Genomic DNA, 22,146 nt, shown 5'->3' with positions numbered 1-22,146 from the left:
TTGGTTTCTCTCCACCTGTGGATGTCTACCATGGTATCGTATTGCGGCATTATTTCGCCTCTTCAAAACTTTCGCACCATGGTATACATTTAAACCAATAGTATCGCGGGGTTCTTGTTCTTCTACTAATAATCCCCCCCGACTTATATCCACACCGAGATATTCACCAATCAAAGTAATAAAAATACCACCTCCTATTATGCTATGCGGTCGCATCCCCCGAACCATAGCTGATAAATAATAACCCACATAATATGGTATACTTACTGCGCTTTGTGGGTCTCGAATACACATATGGTAAAACAAATCCTGTTCATTTACTTTTTCCTTGTTTTTACCCCTTTGTGTAATCGAATTAGCTAAAAACCTATGTATCACTCTTAATTCGGCTCTATCTATATCCAAATAAGAGTAATTTCCCCCTTTGAAACGGTGATGGCTTGTCATTTGACTCCACACACTGTGTGTATCAAAATTTTCATCTATCTTTCTACCGTTTAGTATCAATCCTCTACAATCGGCAGACGCTAACTCCTCAGGCGTATATATACGTAAAGCCTGAGCCATGTCCAGTAAAGACATGTGGCGCATCGAACCGCCTAACAAAAATCTAATAAAAGAATGATCAGTTAAACTAGCTACCCGATCATTCAACTCTATACTACATAACAATTCTTCACACCATACTTTATATACAAGTCTACGCATGGTGAATAAACGTACCCAGTCATTAAAAGAAGAATTACCATACCTCTGTACAAGTAATTCCCTAATTGGCCCGGCCAATTCTACAGCTTCTAAGGGTCCCCATTCTATGACCCTCGGTACCTCAACAACCTTAGAATGAAGAGTATGCAAACCCCGTTGATATTTTGGATAATCTATCCAAAGTCTGTCAAATCTCAGGTTCGGGTGCAACTCTTCCAAGTGCATATCGGAAAAGGTCATGACTGGATGAGGTATATCCTGCTTGTAGTAGTTATCCACCTCCTGTTGTTCCAAATTCTCAGCAGGAGCATTGCGGGCTTGAGATGAAGATTCACCCCTTTCATTCTGCAAAACACATCAAACACAATTTTTGTGCATCCAAATATGCATTAGTGTCAGCAAAATCATCAATTAAAATAATTACAATGACATTATCAATTTATATCAAACTTAAGCTTATTTTCATATTTTCATCAAATCTACACTTTTTCAAATAAGCATATACGAAAATGTTCGCCAAGTTCATAAGCATTTAACTCAAATAACATGTCAAGATAATCATTACTAGCAATTAAACAAGTCTCAAATGGCATTATCTTTCAAAAATCAAGTTCATGAATTTTAGACTTGAAAAAGTCCACTTTAATTCTCAAAATCATATTTAGGCTCAAAGTTTGGATCATTTAACTACCTAAACATGTTACACTACTTATTTTAGCAACAATTCATGATAAAAATCGGCCATAACCTGTTTATATCAAAAAGCCCCAAATTTGCTCAAGAACACAAACCCTAGATTACTCAAAATTTGAAGTTTAAGGCTTCTAATCATGTTAAACAGCATCAATCTAGGTTATACAAGCATAATACATAAACAATTTAAGCATAATTACACTAAAAAGCATCAAAATCAAATTGGGGAAAAAATTGCTCAAGAACACCAAATTTCGGATTAAATGGTGTTTAGGTGTAGAAATTTACCATTTTTCTTGAGTAATTCTTAGATAGCATCCTTCTCAACATGATTTTAGCAAAAGATTTGGTGATTAACAGTTAAAAATTGTGATTTTGGGGTGTATTTTTCGGGTTTTTCGCGTGCAGTTTTTCGCAGTTATTTTCTGTTTTGGGTGTGTGAAACTGAGCTGTTGCAGCTCTTTATTTTTTTTCTGTATCCGATATCTCCGCGAGTCGCGGAGATTTAAGCTCCAAACTCCGCGAGTCGCGGAGTTTGGTATTTTTTTTTTTTTTATAATCATTAACTTATTAAAATAATTAAGTAATTAATTTTAAAATTTTGTTTCCCTTGTTATTTAGGACGAGGTCGTTTCGGATCGATGTCCTAGTCCGTCCCTCGACAAAATTTTAAAATTTGTCTTTTTGTAGCGATTGTTTTAAAAGCTAAGATTTTTGGGGTTTTTTAATGTTTTTGGCATACTTTAATTCAATGAGATTAAAAATAATGATAATAAAAGTTCTCGTCCCTTCCTCGGGTAAAGCAATTTCGGTTCAAAGACCTAGTCTTCAACTTACGATGAATTTTAAAATTTCATATTCTTAACTTAATGAGATAAAGTAAATTTTTGTTTTTAAATTCACACAACTTAAATATAAAATTCAAAATTTATATTAAAAATTCACACCAAACTTAAAATTGAAATGCATAAAATTAAAAATTTATATTTTTTAAAAATTAAAAATTCACACCAAACTTAATTTAAAAATTCATATTATAAATTCACACCAAACTTATATTAATTTTTCAAATATTTACAATTTTAAATATATTGTTTTTACAAAGTTTACAATATTAATTTAAGATTTAAATATTAATTTTAAAAACATGGTAAAAATAAAATTAAAAATCTTTTTGTCTTTTTATCCCACTTTAATCAATCAAATATTATCAAAAATATGCGCCCCTCTTTTCGGTAAAGTAATTTCGGTTCCAAGACCTAATTTAACTCATGACGAATTTTTGAAATATTTTGGGTTGATTGATTAAAGATATTTATACCTTAAGAATAAACGTTAAATTTCGCAGTGATGTAATAAATTTTTGAATGATATCAATAATTTCGGTCGCCAAACCTAATTTTATTTAATACCAATTTAATACTTTTTAGCGAACAAATTAGCGTTTATTATCAAAAGGTTAAAAATAAAAAAAATAAAAATAAAAACTGTACAGACATACCTGTGAAATAGATTTCTTAGTTATATGATCTATCCCATTCATAAGATAGTCGGTTTAATTGGTTTTCCATGGCTACATAGGCGTAACCTCGAGCATTCAGTGTCTTTTCTTCTAAACATATGAACGGTCCGTCTCTGCATAAAGTAACAAATTCGGTATTTGAATAAGTTTGATTATTTGAACATTTACCTCCATGTGACCATTTTCCGCATTTGTGACATCTTTCTAGGTGTCGTGCTCTTCTTTTCGCTGCGGATTTTGATTTTCCTTTACCAAATTGTAACTTATTATCTTCGCATCTAGATTCTTTTCTAACTCCGTCCATTCTTTCTCTGATTACTGATACTATTTCACTCGGTAGTATGTCATTATTACGTTTAGTGATCAAAGCGTGTAGCATTAGACCATGGTTTAGTTCACAGGCAGTCTTCATTTTGTAAAAACCTAAAAAAAAATAAAAATTCAGAATGGGGGGAGAAGACTAGTTCTTTAGGGTCTGCTAGGGAAAGACCATTCGGGTTCCATTTTCGAGAACTATACGAAAACAGACAATCTAACTCTAACAGAAATACATATTATCCTTTAAAGACTTGATTCTCCCCACACTTAGTTAGCTGTGGTGTCGAAATTGTGATTAACTTCGTTGTCGACTTCCATCGGACCATGTATGTAATGTTTAACTCTGTGACCATTAACTTTAAATTCAATCCCATTTGAATTTATTAATTCTATCGTTCCGTATGGGAAAACTCTTTTGACTATGAATGGTCCAGACCATCTTGATTTCAATTTTCCAGGAAATAGCTTGAATCGTGAATTGAAAAGAAGAACTCTGTCTCCTTCTTTAAATTCTTTTGAATTTCTGATTCTTTTATCATGCCATTTCTTCGTTCTTTCTTTATAGATTAACGAATTTTCGTATGCTTCATGTCTTAATTCTTCTAATTCGTTTAGTTGACTTAATCGTAGACGTCCGGCTTCATGTAAATCAAGATTACATGTCTTCAAAGCCCAAAATGCTTTGTGTTCAATTTCTACTGGAAGATGACATGCTTTTCCATAAACAAGTCTAAAAGGTGTGGTTCCAATTGGAGTTTTGTAGGCTGTTCTAAAAGCCCAGAGTGCATCCTCCAATTTAATGGACCATTCCTTCGGATTTGATCCTACGGTTTTCTCTAGAATACGTTTTAAAGCTCGGTTGGTATTTTCAACTTGTCCACTTGTTTGTGGATGATATGCGGTGGAGATTTTATGAGTTACTCCATATCTTTTAAGAACTTTCTCAAGTTGATTATTACAGAAATGAGTACCCCGATCACTTATTAAAGCTTTCGGTGTTCCAAACCTTGCAAAAAGACGTTTTAAAAAGTTGACTACAACTCGTGCATCGTTAGTTGGGAGAGCTTGTGCGTCCGCCCATTTAGATACATAATCAATGGCTACGAGTATATATAGATTATTATGAGATTTTGGAAATGGACCCATAAAGTCAATACCCCAAATGTCAAATACTTCACATACTTGGATGACATTTTGTGGCATTTCATCACGTTGACTTATTTTTCCAGCCCTTTGACATGCATCACAGGATTTGCAAAGAAGGTGTGCGTCTTTGTAAATTGTAGGCCAATAGAATCCAGCTTCATAAACTTTTCTTGCTGTTAGTTGAGGCCCATAATGCCCTCCTGTTGGTCCTGTGTGACAATGGTTTAATATTTTACTAGCTTCATCTCCAAATACACATCGGCGTATTATTCCATCGGGACAACTTTTAAACAGATGTGGATCTTCCCAGAAATAGTGTTTTATATCACTGAAGAATTTCTTTCGTCTTTGGTACGATAATCCTTTTTCAAGGAATCCACAAACTAAGTAATTTGCATAGTCTGCAAACCATGGGATTTCATTATAATCTATCTTCAATAGATATTCATCAGGAAAGTTGTCTTGTATGGCCGATTCATTTAGAACTTCTAATTCGGGATTTTCAAGACGAGAAAGATGATCAGCGGCGAGATTTTCTGCTCCCTTTTTGTCTCGGATTTCAATATCAAACTCTTGTAAGAGTAAGATCCAACAGATTAATCTTGGTTTAGCATCTTGTTTTGAAAATAGGTATCTAAGAGCAGAATGGTCGGTATAGACCACCGTTTTTGCTAGAACGAGATATGATCGAAATTTGTCAAAAGCAAAGACAATAGCAAGGAGTTCTTTTTCAGTAGTTGTATAGTTCGTTTGTGCTCCTTGTAATGTCTTACTAGCATAATATATAGGTTGAAATCATTTTTCAATCCTTTGTCCTAAAACGGCTCCCATTGCAAAATCACTTGCATCGCACATTAGTTCAAATGGTAGATTCCAATTTGGGGTTATCATGATCGGCGCATTAGTGAGTTTCTCTTTAAGAATATTAAAAGATTTGATACACTCATCTGAAAAGATGAATGGCGCATCCTTTTCTAGGAGTTTATTCATAGGAGTGGCAATTTTAGAAAAATCTTTTATGAAACGTCGGTAAAAACCGGCATGCCCTAGAAAACTCCTAACTCCTCTAACATTGGTGGGATGTGGAAGTTTAGCAATTACATCTACTTTAGCTCTATCCACTTCAATTCCTTCTTTTGAAATTTTATGTCCAAGAACGATGCCTTCTTTAACCATGAAATGGCATTTCTCCCAATTAAGAACTAGATTTGATTGTTCGCATCTAATTAGCATTCGTTCCAGATTAATTAGACATGATTTAAATGTATCACCGAAGACTGAAAAGTCATCCATGAAAACTTCCATGCATTCTTCTATCATGTCGTGAAAAATCGCCATCATACACCTTTGAAAGGTTGTAGGGGCGTTGCAAAGTCCAAATGGCATGCGTTTGTAAGCAAAAGTACCATAAGGGCACGTAAATGTGGTTTTCTCTTGATCTTCGGGTGCTATTGGAATTTGAAAATATCCGGAAAATCCATCTAGAAAACAATAGTAACTATTTCCGGCTAATCTTTCCAACATTTGATCTATGAAAGGTAAGGGAAAGTGATCTTTTCTGGTGGCGTCATTTAATTTTCTATAATCAATACACACACGCCATCCTGTTACAGTCCTAGTAGGAATAAGCTCATTTTTCTCATTTGTAATGACAGTCATGCCACCCTTCTTAGGCACGCATTGAACTGGGCTTACCCATGGACTATCAGAGATTGGATAAATTAGACCTGCATCTAGCAGTTTAATAATCTCTTTCTTAACTACATCTTGCATATTAGGATTTAGTCTTCGTTGGCGTTGCACATACGTTTTATGACCTTCTTCCATGAGGATTTTATGTGTGCAATACGAAGGACTTATTCCTTTAATATCATGAATCTTCCATGCAATGGCTGGTTTATGAGCTTTCAACACAAAAATGAGTTGTGATTTCTCATTTTCAGTAAGAGAAGACGATATTATTACAGGTAATTCAGATTCACCATGTAAATAAGCGTATTCCAAATGGTTTGGAAGTGGCTTTAACTCTAATTTCGGAGGTTCTTCTATCGATGATTTGTATCGATATCTGTCTTCTTCTTTTAGCATTTGAATTTCTTCTGTTGTTGGTTCATATCCATTAGCTATAAGTGTAGCTAACATTTCAGCTTCATCAATTGGTTCATTACCTTCTCCTAAAGAACATTCTCATGTTCCTTGTAATTCTGGAAATGCTTCTAATAATTCTGCATGTGCATCTATAGTTTGAATATAGTAATATGTATCATCTGCAGATTGTGGTTGTTGCATTGCTCTATCAACTGAAAAGGTAACACTCTCATCCTCTATACTTAGGGTCAGTTTCTTACCGAACACGTCTATCATTGCTTTAGCCGTGTTTAAGAATGGTCTTCCTAATATGAGAGGAACTTGAGAATCTTCTTCCATGTCCAGAACAACAAAATCTACTGGAAATACTAAAGTACCAACTTTAACTAGCATGTTCTCCATTATCCCTCTAGGATATTTTATTGATCTATCGGCTAGTTGTATGCTTATTCTGGTTGGTTTCAATTCTCCAAGGTCTAGTTTAGCGTATAGTGAATACGGCATTAGATTTATACTAGCACCTAAGTCTGCCAATGCTTCTATTGAACTAAGACTACCCAGAAAACATGGAATTGTGAAACTTCCTGGATCAGATAATTTTTCTGGTATCTTATTCAACAGCACTGCTGAACAATTAGCATTCATAGTAACAGCCGAGAGTTCTTCCATTTTCTTTCTATTTGAGATTAGATCTTTCAAGAATTTAGCATATCTAGGCATTCCTGAAATCACATCAATGAAAGGAAGATTTACATTTATCTGTTTAAACATATCCAAAAATTTGGATTGCTCGGCTTCAAGTTTCTCTTTCTTCATTTTACTTGGGTAAGGAAGTGGTGGTTGGTATGGTTTAACATAAGGTTTATCCTTAACTGTGTTATCTTCATTAACCTTTTCAACTACCGGTTCTTTTTCCTTATCTTGATCAGGTTGTGGTTCTTGTGGAGTAGGAATGGTTTCATCAGAAGTTACAGGTATTTTAGGTGGTTTAAGTGTTGTGCCACTTCTTGTGGTAATGGCTTTAGCTGTTTCATTTTGGGGGTTAGCATTTGTATCACTAGGTAGACTTCCCGGTTTTCTTTCACCTATTAACCTTGCTAGGTTACTTACTTCTTGTTCCAGATTTTGAATAGAAGCTTGTTGATTTCTAAATGCTTGAGCATTTTGTTCATTGGTTTGTTTCTGAGATGTGAAAAACTGCGTTTGAGTTTCAACTAGCTTCGTCATCATATCTTCTAAATTCGGCTTTTTATCATCGGTTTGTTGTGGTGGTTTGTTTTGAAAATTAGGTCTTTGCTGATTGTAAGTATTATTGGATACTTGTTGATTGCTAGGACCTTGTTGGTTGTTGTATGGAATATTTCGGTTATAATTCTGGTTTTGATTGTAAATCGGTCTTGGCGGTTGATAATTATTCTGATAATTATTTCCAGGCCTTTGGTTTATGTATGAAATATTCTCTCTTTGTTCCATTGTTAATTCAATACTGAGACAATCTTTTGTCAAATGTGGTCCTCCACACTGCTCACAACTAATTCGTATTGAGTGAATATCTTTAGTCATCTTTTCCATTCGTCTCTCCACAGCATCTATCTTTGCGGAAATGGAATCTAAATCATGGATAGAATCGGCTCTAGCTGCTTTAGATGATCTAATGATATCTTTTTCTTGGTGCTACTCATGTGAGTGGGAAGCAGTGTTATCAATAATTTTGTAAGCATCAGTTTCGGTTTTCTTCATAATAGAACCACCAGCTGCTATATCTATGTCTTTTCTTGTAGTGATGTCGCATCTTTGGTAGAATATTTGTACTATTTGACAGGTGTCTAAACCATGTTGCGGACATCCTCTTAACAACTTTCCATATCTTGTCCACGCCTCATATAGAGTTTCATTTGGTTTCTGTGTGAACGTAACAATTTCTGCTTGAAGTCTTACGGCTTTAGATGCAGGAAAGAATTGTTTAAGAAATTTGTCAACTAAAACGTCCCATGTATCAATCGCCCCTTCAGGTAACGATTCCAACCAATCTTTGGCTTCTCCCTTTAAAGTCCAGGGAAATAACATGAGATATATCTGTTCATCCTCCACTTCTCGGATTTTAAATAGTGTGCAGATCCTATTAAAAGTACGTAGATGTTCATTTGGATCTTCCTTCGGCGCACCACTAAATTGGCATTGATTAGTCACCATGTGTAGAATTTGTCCTTTGATTTCATAATCTGGCGCATTAATGTCTGGATGAGTAATTGCGTGACCTTGGCCAGTGCGTTTAGCTCTCATTCGGTCTTCCATACTTAAAGGTTCCAGATTCTCCATAATTGAATGTGTTGAATCGGTATCACTAGATGATTCTGATTTAATGGTTCGTTCCTCAACAATCTCTGTTTGAATGATTGGTGGTTCCGGAGGAAAGTTTAATGGTTCAGGATCTACGAACCGTTCCTGAATATTCTCTGGATTCTCAATTGTGAGGTCGGGTTCAAAAAATGGATTATCGGAAATTTGAACTGAAGTACTTGGTCGACTGAATGACGATTCTAAAGAAAAATCAATGGCGGTTATATTTGCTAAATGTCTTGATCGAGTTACAGGTGGTGAACGTACAAAAGGTGATGAACGTCTTGCTCGGTGCATTCACTGAATATCCTATTAGTTTTTAAAAGGAAAGAAAAATTATAATAAGTTATCCAATCAATAGACTTTTCTGATTTTGCCCACGTTTCGAATAGCTAAAAGATGCAGCAGAGGGGCAGGATTCGTTTGGTCTCAATATAATTGAGGACTGTTTGGCTCCAATAACCCGGTCCACGTACAAATCCAACTATTACTACGAACCAGAAAATTTTGATGTCTATCAATTTAACCACTTAAAATAAATTTTCGTAATTTTAAGAAAATTTAGATAAGAAGTAGAAAAAATTCTAAGTCCTAAAAACTAGAATGGCGAGAAATAAGAGAGAAAAAGAGTTCGTCGCAAAAGGTCGAAAAAGAAAAATGGTTGAAAAATAAAAGGTGACGAAAAAAAATAAAAGAAACTTATAAAACTTAAAAATACTTGACTAACCTAATCTTATTACTACAACTAACTTAAAATTATAATCGCAAATTGAAATTACTAATTGGAATGATAATTGATACATAGTAAAAGGTGTCTAAAAATATTAAAGCTTACAGGAAAAACTAAATCCCAAATGGAAATAACTTAAAAAGAAACTAAAACTTAAAAAGGCGTCGCAAAATTCTAAAGTACCTAAATCTTAGTCTAAAGAAAAAGCACTTAAGGAATTCTACGGCAAAGCCTAAAAATCTAGGAGTAAAAATGACTATGGCAAAAACTAAGTTTAAAATTAAATATGAGCGAAAAAATACAAATATTACGCTACAACGATTAAAAAGGGACAAAATATAAAAATATACAAAAAGTTGTAAAAAGTACAATTTTTATAAAAATATTATTTTTATATTATTTATTTAATAAAACTATTAATTTTACAATTTAAATAAATTAATTAAACTAAAAATACAAATTAATTAAAAAGTAAAAGTTAAAATAAAACTAATAATAATAATAATAATAATTATTAGGGTTAAATAATAATAATAATTAATAATTATCCGTAATTAATGCTGAATTAGGGTTTTGTCGCGTGTCAGAGTCACTCCGCGACTTGCGGTATTTAATGCTTCAAACCCCGCGACTCGCGGGGTTTCAAAATTCAGCTGACAAGTTATATCTTCAACGCGTTTTTCTTTATTTATTTATTTATTTTATTTTCTGTTTTTAATTTTTTCTGTTTATAAAAAAAATAATATGTGTATAAATAAAACTTATATTTAAATTACTATTAAATACGATAAAATTTTACACAAGATATTTATTTATTTATAGAATGGATATACTTAAACCTTGCTACAACACTTATAGGCAGTGTACCTAATCGTACAGTAGTGTAGTTTTTAGTAAGTCCGGTTCGTTCCACAGGGAAATCTTTAAACAAAGCTTAACGCTATATTAATTTACTTTTATAAAAATACAAACATATATCTAAGTAATTTTATTCTAAAGGGTGGTTTTTACCGTTTAATGACCGGTTTGTCGATTTTAAAACTTTAGTCGCAGTTAAAACCTAATGTAAAATATTAAATAAATAAAAGACTTAATTTAAAGTGTAAAGTAAATAACGATAATGAAATTGCGAATAATAAAAGTGAGATAAAATAAACTTGCGATAATTAAAAAGGACGATAATTAAAAGTGCAATTAAATAACAATATATAAAAGTGCGATAATTAGAAGTGTAATTAAATATAAAATAAAGGAAATTAAATATGAAATAAAAGAATTATGCTTATTTAAACTTCCGTAATCATGATGTTTGACGTGTTGATTTTAGTTTTATGCCCATGGGTTAATTGTCCTTTGTCCTGGATTATTTAATATGTCCGTCTGGTTTTTGTCCATAACAGTCCATCAGTCATAAATATAAAGTGCGAGTGTCCTCGTCAAATTATTCTTATACCCGAAGTTAAAATATTCCAACTAATTGGGGATTCGAATTGAAACAAGGTTTTAATACTTTGTTTAATGAATACACCAGGTTATCGACTGCGTGTAAACCAAGGTTTTACTACTTTGTTAACAATTAAACCAATTACCCTTGAATGTAATTCACCCCTGTTTCAACAAGTTTATTAACTATTAATCCATTTCCGTGTCCGGTTAAATGAACGATTATTCGTACATATAAATACCCCGCCCATCGTGTCCGATCGAGTGTATATGGTAATTTATAGGGACGCCCAATTGTAAATCTTTATATTAACATTAACAAACTATCATTTAGTTAAACAAATATAAAGCCCATTAATAGCTCATAGTCTAATTTCCACAAGTGTCATTCTTTTGTCCAAACCCCAATTATGGTACAAAGCCCAATTACCCAATTTTAGTAATTAGCCCAACATCATGATTACTTCGTTTTAAATAAGCATAATAATAACTTAGCTACGAGACATTAATGTAAAAAGGTTGAACATAACTTACAATGATTAAAAATAGCGTAGCGTTACACGGACAGAGTTTCGACTTACACCCTTACAACATTCGCTAACATACCCTTATTATTAGAATTATAATTAAAATTAAAATTAAAATATAAATTATATATATATATTTTACGTATATATGAGAGAAGAGAGATTGATGAATTGCAATCATAATTCGGTTGCTTTTATAGGAAAAGTCGAATTTTGGGGCTCCGCGACTCGTGGTGAAAACCTCTTCAAACTCCGCGAGTCGCGGAGAATGAATTTACAGCTCACACCCTTGGAGTCTTTCTCTGCCGACGGTTTTTATTTATAAATATAATATATATATAATTAATATAATTAATTATATATTATATTATATTTATATACCTAGTTAACTTGTAATTTTTAGTCCGTTGCGTCGAGCGTTAAGAGTTGACTCTGGTCCCGGTTCTGGATTTTCGAACGTCCTTGCGTACAATTTAATATCTTGTACTTTGCGTTTTGAATCTTGTACTCTTGTAATTTCGAGACGTTTCTTATCAATAATTGGAACCTTTTTGATTGTCTTTTGTACTTTTGAGCTTTTTGGTCGTTTGCGTCTTCAATTCGTCGAATCTGTCTTTTGTCTTCACCTTTTATTATTTAAACGAATATCACTTGTAAATAGAACAATTGCAACTAAAAGCTTGTCTTTCTTGAGGAATAATGCTATGAAATATATGTTCGTTTTTAGCATTATCAAATATTCCCACACTTGAGCGTTGCTTGTCCTCAAGCAATATCGTCTTGAAATACTAGAATCACTTCTTTATTCTTCACACTTTGTACATCAGTGATTTCTATACGGCGGTATAAACAATGGTAGTAACGATATGGTTTACAGTCCCACATGACTATAAAAATTTAGATCCATTAAGGAAATTGGATCTTTATGAAAACATTTGATCTTTTGAAAATTAAATCTAGTTTTTACCCTAGATAAGTTTTCCGGAATAACCCTTTACCGGTGTTTGCAAAATTTTTTTTTTGTGGGTTTGGTGGGTTTCAGATTTGAAAATTTTAGCTCAAAACTTGCGGTTTTGTGTCACCCACTTGCTAACCTTGTATTTGGAAAGCAACACGTCCAGTTTACTTGTCCCGTATATTACCTTTCAGTAAACTATCGTCCGGTTGAAAGGAAAGCGTTGAACAAGCAACTGTTAAGGCAATGTCCCCTGACATGCTTTTAATTATGGTCTATAACGTGTCGGACGCAATTACTATCCTTGGTAGGAGCAATAGTAAAGCTCACCCTTATAATTTTTCGGTATGGCACAAGGTCCTGTCTTTGACCACTATGCAACCACCGTTCTTACGGTTGACACCCGATTTAGTTCAGGTGACCTAATGAATTCCAGGTGAATTCCTAGGATTTTACGTTCAATGGTAATGAACGCATTGAAAATAGGGTTTTCAGAAAACAAATCGGTTTGTAATTTTGATCAAAATATTTTCTCGTTTAAGCTCGAGTTTAGATATCATCGAATTCCATGAGTTTGTAATTCTCAATCTTTAAGGTCAATCTCTAGGATTGAGTAATATCAGGCTTAAAAGCTGATTTTTGATCTTTTAAGGAGATTATCCTTTCTGGGGATCTGATTCATTAGTCTTATCAAGCTAATTTGCATGGTGCCCCCCCATTGTACGAGATAAATCCTTCTCATGGTTAGGATAAATCTGACCACTTGGCGACCCTGTTTAATGCTGAGGTCCGTGGATTTCCTGCTGATTTTAGTGATGACTTTTCTAGATTTTTCGTCAACCTACAGCTGGTCTGGACGACAACTTCATGACCTAAATCAAGAAGCGTGTTTCTTTTTCGGAAGACTTTACTTCCTTTTAATGATGGAATTGATTCATCGTGTAGATCCATCTCTTCTTTTCTTTCATCGGGTAAAAACAGTTTAGTTTAGTCCAAAGCAAAAGTATTTTCAGTTATTTGTTACAGATATATGTGACATATGTTTAAGATAACTTGGTAAATTTTCTCACACTTGGCTTTTATTTTCCTTTTTATCGTCCTCTATTCCATTTTATTCTAATAATAAGGGTATGTTAGCGAATGTTGTAAGGGTGTAAGTCGAAATTCTGTCCGTGTAACGCTACGCTATTTTTAATCATTGTAAGTTATGTTCAACCTTTTTACATTAATGTCTCGTAGCTAAGTTATTATTATGCTTATTTAAAATGAAGTAATCATGATGTTGGGCTAATTACTAAAATTGGGTAATTGGGCTTTGTACCATAATTGGGGTTTGGACAAAACAACGACACTTGTGGAAATTAGACTATGGGCTATTAATGGGCTTTATATTTGTTTAACTAAATGATAGTTTGTTAATGTTAATATAAAGATTTACAATTGGGCGTCCCTATAAATTACCATATACACTCGATCGGACACGATGGGCGGGGTATTTATATGTACGAATAATCGTTCATTTAACCGGACACGGGAATGGATTAATAGCCACTAGAATAATTAAAACAGGGGTGAAATTACATTCAAGGGTAATTGGTGTAATTGTTAACAAAGTAGTAAAACCTTGGTTTACACGCAGTCGATAACCTGGTGTATTCATTAAACAAAGTATTAAAACCTTGTTACAATTCGAATCCCCAATTAGTTGGAATATTTAACTTCGGGTATAAGAATAATTTGATGAGGACACTCGCACTTTATATTTATGACTGATGGACTGTTATGGACAAAAACCAGACGGACATATTAAATAATCCAGGACAAAGGACAATTAACCCATGGGCATAAAACTAAAATCAACACGTCAAACATCATGATTACGGAAGTTTAAATAAGCATAATTCTTTTATTTCATATTTAATTTCCTTTATTTTATATTTAATTGCACTTCTAATTATCGCATTTTTATTGTTATTTTATTTAATTGCACTTTTAATTATCGTACTCTTTAATTATCACAAGTTTATTTTATCGCACTTTTATTATTCGCAATTTCATTATCGTTATTTACTTTACGCTTTAATTTAAGTCTTGTATTTATTTTATATTTTACATTAGGTTTTAACTGCGACTAAAGTCTTAAAATCGACAAACCGGTCATTAAACGGTAAAAACCCCCCTTTATAATAATAATATTACTTATATATATGTTTGTATTTTTATAAAAGTAAATTAATATAGCGTTGAGCTTTGTTTAAAAAAGATTCCCTGTGGAACGAACCGGACTTACTAAAAACTACACTACTGTACGATTAGGTACACTGCCTATAAGTGTTGTAGCAAGGTTTAAGTATATCCATTCTATAAATAAATAAATATCTTGTGTAAAATTTTATCGTATTTAATAGTTTTTCCTAGTAAAATATAAACTATTTCGTATCCCTTAGCTTTGACATCAAGTATTTTTGGCGCCGCTGCCGGGGAAACTCTTAAACGCCGGAAGCGCAACGCTAATATAAAAAAAAAAACTTTTTAAATATTCGAAAATATAAAAAGAAAAACAAAAATATAAATATTTTTAGGAGTTTGATAAATATTTAAGTTTTATAAAGTTTCTTTGTTTTTATAAAAACATAAGTTTTATTTAAATCAAGTTTTAAGATTTTTATTTATAAAATTATAAAGTGATTCTATTTTTATTTTATATTTAAATATAAGTTTTATTTATACACATATTATTTTTTTATAAACAGAAAAAATTAAAAACAGAAAATAAAATAAATAAATAAATAAAGAAAAACGCGTTGAAGATATAACCTGTCAGCTGAATTTTGAAACCCCGCGAGTCGCGGGGTTTGAAGCATTAAATACCGCAAGTCGCGGAGTGACTCTGACACGCGACAAAACCCTAATTCAGCATTAATTACGGATAATTATTAATTATTATTATTATTTAACCCTAATAATTATTATTATTATTATTAGTTTTATTTTAACTTTTACTTTTTAATTAATTTGTATTTTTAGTTTAATTAATTTATTTAAATTGTAAAATTAATAGTTTTATTAAATAAATAATATAAAAATAATATTTTTATAAAAATTGTACTTTTTACAACTTTTTGTATATTTTTATATTTTGTCCCTTTTTAATCGTTGTAGCGTAATATTTGTATTTTTTCGCTCATATTTAATTTTAAACTTAGTTTTTGCCATAGTCATTTTTACTCCTAGATTTTTAGGCTTTGCCGTAGAATTCCTTAAGTGCTTTTTCTTTAGACTAAGATTTAGGTACTTTAGAATTTTGCGACGCCTTTTTAAGTTTTAGTTTCTTTTTAAGTTATTTCCATTTGGGATTTAGTTTTTCCTGTAAGCTTTAATATTTTTAGACACCTTTTACTATGTATCAATTATCATTCCAATTAGTAATTTCAATTTGCGATTACAATTTTAAGTTAGTTGTAGTAATAAGATTAGGTTAGTCAAGTATTTTTAAGTTTTATAAGTTTCTTTTATTTTTTTTCGTCACCTTTTATTTTTCAACCATTTTTCTTTTTCGACCTTTTGCGACGAACTCTTTTTCTCTCTTATTTCTCGCCATTCTAGTTTTTAGGACTTAGAATTTTTTCTACTTCTTATCTAAATTTTCTTAAAATTACGAAAATTTATTTTAAGTGGTTAAATTGATAGATATCAAAATTTTATGGTTCGTAGTAATAGTTGGATTTGTACGTGGACCGGGTTATTGGAGCCAAACAGTCCTCAATTATATTGAGACCAAACGAATCCTGCCCCTCTGCTGCATCTTTTGGCTATTCGAAACGTGGGCAGAATCAGAAAAGTCTATTGATTGGATAACTTATTATAAATTTTCTTTCCTTTTAAAAACTAATAGGATATTCAGTGAATGCACCGAGCAAGACGTTCATCACCTTTTGTACGTTCACCACCTGTAACTCGATCAAGACATTTAGCAAATATAACCGCCGTTGATTTTTCTTTAGAATCGTCATTCAGTCGACCAAGTACTTCAGTTCAAATTTCCGATAATCCATTTTTTGAAACCAACCTCACAATTGAGAATCCAGAGAATATTCAGGAACGGTTCGTAGATCTTGAACCATTAAACTTTCCTCCGGAACCACCAATCATTCAAACAGAGATTGTTGAGGAATGAACCATTAAATCAGAATCATCTAGTGATACCGATTCAACACATTCAATTATGGAGAATCTGGAACCTTTAAATATGGAAGACCGAATGAGAGCTAAACGCACTGGCCAAGGTCACACAATTACTCATCCAGACATTAATGCGCCAGATTATGAAATCAAAGGACAAATTCTACACATGGTGACTAATCAATGCCAATTTAGTGGTGCGCCGAAGGAAGATCCAAATGAACATCTACGTACTTTTAATAGGATCTGCACACTATTTAAAATCCGAGAAGTGGAGGACGAACAGATATATCTCATGTTATTTCCCTGGACTTTAAAGGGAGAAGCCAAAGATTGGTTGGAATCGTTACCTGACGGGGCGATTGATACATGGGACGTTTTAGTTGACAAATTTTTTAAACAATTCTTTCCTGCATCTAAAGCCGTAAGACTTCAAGCAGAAATTGTTACGTTCACACAGAAGCCAAATGAAACTCTATATGAGGCGTGGACAAGATATGGAAAGTTATTAAGAGGATGTCCGCAACATGGTTTAGACACCTGTCAAATAGTACAAATATTCTACCAAGGATGCGACATCACTACAAGAAAAGACATAGATATAGCAGCTGGTGGTTCTATTATGAAGAAAACCGAAACTGATGCTTACAAAATTATTGATAACACTGCTTCCCACTCACATGAGTGGCACCAAGAAAAAGATATCATTAGATCATCTAAAGCAGCTAGAGCCGATTCTAGCCATGATTTAGATTCCATTTCCGTAAAGATAGATGCTGTGGAGAGACGAATGGAAAAGATGACTAAAGATATTCACTCAATACGAATTAGTTGTGAGCAGTGTGGAGGACCACATTTGACAAAAGATTGTCTCAGTATTGAATTAACAATGGAACAAAGAGAGAATATTTCATACATAAACCAAAGGCCTGGAAATAATTATCAGAATAATTATCAACCGCCAAGACCGATTTACAATCAAAACCAGAATTATAACCGAAATATTCCATACAACAACCAACAAGGTCCTAGCAATCAACAAGTATCCAATAATACTTACAATCAGCAAAGACCTAATTTTCAAAACAAACCACCACAACAAACCGATGATAAAAAGCCGAATTTAGAAGATATGATGACGAAGCTAGTTGAAACTCAAACGCAGTTTTTCACATCTCAGAAACAAACCAATGAACAAAATGCTCAAGCATTTAGAAATCAACAAGCTTCTATTCAAAATCTGGAATAAGAAGTAAGTAACCTAGCAAGGTTAATAGGTGAAAGAAAACCGGGAAGTCTACCTACTGATACAAATGCTAACCCCCGAAATGAAACAGCTAAAGCCATTACCACAAGAAGTGGCACAACACTTAAACCACCTGAAATACCTGTAACTTCTGATGAAACCATTCCTACTCCACAAGAACCACAACCTGATCAAGATAAGGAAAAAGAACCGGTAGTTGAAAAGGTTAATGAAGATAACACAGTTAAGGATAAACCTTATGTTAAACCACACCAACCACCACTTCCTTACCCAAGTAAAATGAAGAAAGAGAAACTTGAAGCCGAGCAATCCAAATTTTTGGATATGTTTAAACAGATAAATGTAAATCTTCCTTTCATTGATGTGATTTCAGGAATGCCTAGATATGCTAAATTCTTGAAAGATCTAATCTCAAATAGAAAGAAAATGGAAGAACTCTCGGCTGTTACTATGAATGCTAATTGTTCAGCAGTGCTGTTGAATAAGATACCAGAAAAATTATCTGATCCAGGAAGTTTCACAATTCCATGTTTTCTGGGTAGTCTTAGTTCAATAGAAGCATTGGCAGACTTAGGTGCTAGTATAAATCTAATGCCGTATTCACTATACGCTAAACTAGACCTTGGAGAATTGAAACCAACCAGAATAAGCATACAACTAGCCGATAGATCAATAAAATATCCTAGAGGGATAATGGAGAACATGCTAGTTAAAGTTGGTACTTTAGTATTTCCAGTAGATTTTGTTGTTCTGGACATGGAAGAAGATTCTCAAGTTCCTCTCATATTTGGAAGACCATTCTTAAACACGGCTAAAGCAATGATAGACGTGTTCAGTAAGAAACTGACCCTAAGTATAGAGGATGAGAGTGTTACCTTTTCAGTTGATAGAGCAATGCAACAACCACAATCTGCAGATGATACATGTTATTATATTCAAACTATAGATGCACATGCAGAATTATTAGAAGAATTTCCAGAATTACAAGGAACAGGAGAATGTTCTTTAGGAGAAGGTAATGAACCAATTGATGAAGCTGAAATGTTAGCTACACTTATAGCTAATGGATATGAACCAACAACAGAAGAAATTCAAATGCTAAAAGAAGAAGACAGATATCGATATAAATCATCGATAGAAGAACCTCCGAAATTAGAGTTAAAGCCACTTCCAAACCATTTGGAATACGCTTATTTACATGGTGAATCTGAATTACCTGTAATAATATCGTCTTCTCTTACTGAAAATGAGAAATCACAACTCATTTCTGTGTTGAAAGCTCATAAACCAGCCATTGCATGGAAGATTCATGATATTAAAGGAATAAGTCCTTCGTATTGCACACATAAAATCTTTATGAAGAAGGTCATAAAACGTATGTGCAATGCCAACGAAGACTAAATCCTAATATGCAAGATGTAGTTAAGAAAGAGATTATTAAACTGCTAGATGCAGGTCTAATTTATCCAATCTCTGATAGTCCATGGGTAAGCCCAGTTCAATGCGTGCCTAAGAAGGGTGGCATGACTGTCATTATAAATGAGAAAAATGAGCTTATTCCTACTAGGACTGTAATAGGATGGCGTGTGTGTATTGATTATAGAAAATTAAATGACGCCACCAGAAAAGATCACTTTCCCTTACCTTTCATAGATCAAATGTTGGAAAGATTAGCCGGAAATAGTTACTATTGTTTTCTAGATGGATTTTCCGGATATTTTCAAATTCCAATAGCACCCGAAGATCAAGAGAAAACCACATTTACGTGCCCTTATGGTACTTTTGCTTACAAACGCATGCCATTTGGACTTTGCAACGCCCCTGCAACCTTTCAAAGGTGTATGATGGCGATTTTTCACAACATGATAGAAGAATGCATGGAAGTTTTCATGGATGACTTTTCAGTCTTCGGTGATACATTTAAATCATGTCTAATTAATCTGGAACGAATGCTAATTAGATGCGAACAATCAAATCTAGTTCTTAATTGGGAGAAATGCCATTTCATGGTTAAAGAAGGCATCGTTCTTGGACATAAAATTTCAAAAGAAGGAATTGAAGTGGATAGAGCTAAAGTAGATGTAATTGCTAAACTTCCACATCCCACCAATGTTAGAGGAGTTAGGAGTTTTCTAGGGCATGCCGGTTTTTACCGACGTTTCATAAAAGATTTTTCTAAAATTGCCACTCCTATGAATAAACTCCTAGAAAAGGATGCGCCATTCATCTTTTCAGATGAGTGTATCAAATCTTTTAATATTCTTAAAGAGAAACTCACTAATGCGCCGATCATGATAACCCCAAATTGGAATCTACCATTTGAACTAATGTGCGATGCAAGTGATTTTGCAATGGGAGCCGTTTTAGGACAAAGGATTGAAAAACGATTTCAACCTATATATTATGCTAGTAAGACATTACAAGGAGCACAAACGAACTATACAACTACTGAAAAAGAACTCCTTGCTATTGTCTTTGCTTTTGACAAATTTCGATCATATCTCGTTCTAGCAAAAACGGTGGTCTATACCGACCATTCTACTCTTAGATACCTATTTTCAAAACAAGATGCTAAACCAAGATTAATCCGTTGGATCTTACTCTTACAAGAGTTTGATATTGAAATCCGAGACAAAAAGGGAGCAGAAAATCTCGCCGCTGATCATCTTTCTCGTCTTGAAAATCCCGAATTAGAAGTTCTAAATGAATCGGCCATACAAGACAACTTTCCTGATGAATATCTATTGAAGATAGATTATAATGAAATCCCATGGTTTGCAGACTATGCAAATTACTTAGTTTGTGGATTCCTTGAAAAAGGATTATCGTACCAAAGACGAAAGAAATTCTTCAGTGATATAAAACACTATTTCTGGGAAGATCCACATCTGTTTAAAAGTTGTCCCGATGGAATAATACGCCGATATGTATTTGGAGATGAAACTAGTAAAATTTTAAACCATTGTCACACAGGACCAACAGGAGGGCATTATGGGCCTCAACTAACAGCAAGAAAAGTTTATGATGCTGGATTCTATTGGCCTACAATTTACAAAGACGCACACCTTCTTTGCAAATCCTGTGATGCATGTCAAAGAGCCTAATTAAGAGTGATACATAGGTTTTTAGCTAATTCGATTACACAAAGGGGTAAAAACAAGGAAAAAGTAAATGAACAGGATTTGTTTTACCATATGTGTATTCGAGACCCACAAAGCGCAGTAAGTATACCATATTGTGTGGGTTATTATTTATCAGCTATGGTTCGGGGGATGCGACCGCATAGCATAATAGGAGGTGGTATTTTTATTACTTTGATTGGTGAATATCTCGGTGTGGATATAAGTCGGGGGGGATTATTAGTAGAAGAACAAGAACCCCGCGATACTATAGGTTTAAATGTATACCATGGTGCGAAAGTTTTGAAGAGGCGAAATAACGCCGCAGTACGATACCATGGTAGACATCCACAGGTGGAGAGAAACCAACAGCAAGGTAATGTAGGAGGGGGGAATGAGATGCAAGAAATGCAAAGGTTTATAGCTTCTCAGGAATACAAAAATGCTAGACAGAGAGCATTTGAAGATTGGCAAGTTCATCAGAACCAAATCATAGCTCATTGCCAACATATAGGTAGAAACTATATTCCTACACCGAAACCCATCTTCCCTCCCTGGTCTATAGAGATGCAGCCACCGTATCCTACGTATGACCCTGCCGAAGCATTCTATAGCACCTATGGTTATGCATGGAACCCCTATTGGTACCAATATCATCCTTAGTTTACTTATTATTTTTTTTTATTTTGTAATTTGTAATTATTGATACGTTTAATACTTTTGTTAATATTGTAATCATTTTTATAATTATCTAACTTTTATTCTTAGATTTTAATAATTTTTGAATGTGGGGTAATATACCAAACTTCAAAAATATGTATATATGTTTGCAGTTTATCTTATGTACACAACAGGGTAAAATAACGCATTTTCAAAGACTGGCATTAAGTTCAGCAAAAGCAACTAATTTTGACGACAAGATGCAAAATATATGTGAAATAACAACCAGACGGAATGAACAAATGATGTGCACCATTTATCATTCAGCAAACAAACGCCAATATATTTGGAAACTTTGGTAAAATTTAATCATTTTCACACAAATCACCCTCAATAATTTAAATTGTTACTGATTTCTTGCAAATGAGGGCATTGCAAGATCTTAAGT

The sequence above is a fragment of the Rutidosis leptorrhynchoides genome, chromosome 1 (genome assembly GCF_046630445.1).
Source record: "Rutidosis leptorrhynchoides isolate AG116_Rl617_1_P2 chromosome 1, CSIRO_AGI_Rlap_v1, whole genome shotgun sequence".
NCBI classification, from domain to species: Eukaryota; Viridiplantae; Streptophyta; class Magnoliopsida; order Asterales; family Asteraceae; genus Rutidosis; species Rutidosis leptorrhynchoides.
The sequence above is the reverse complement of the archived record's forward strand: the minus strand, read 5'-3'. Positions refer to the sequence as shown.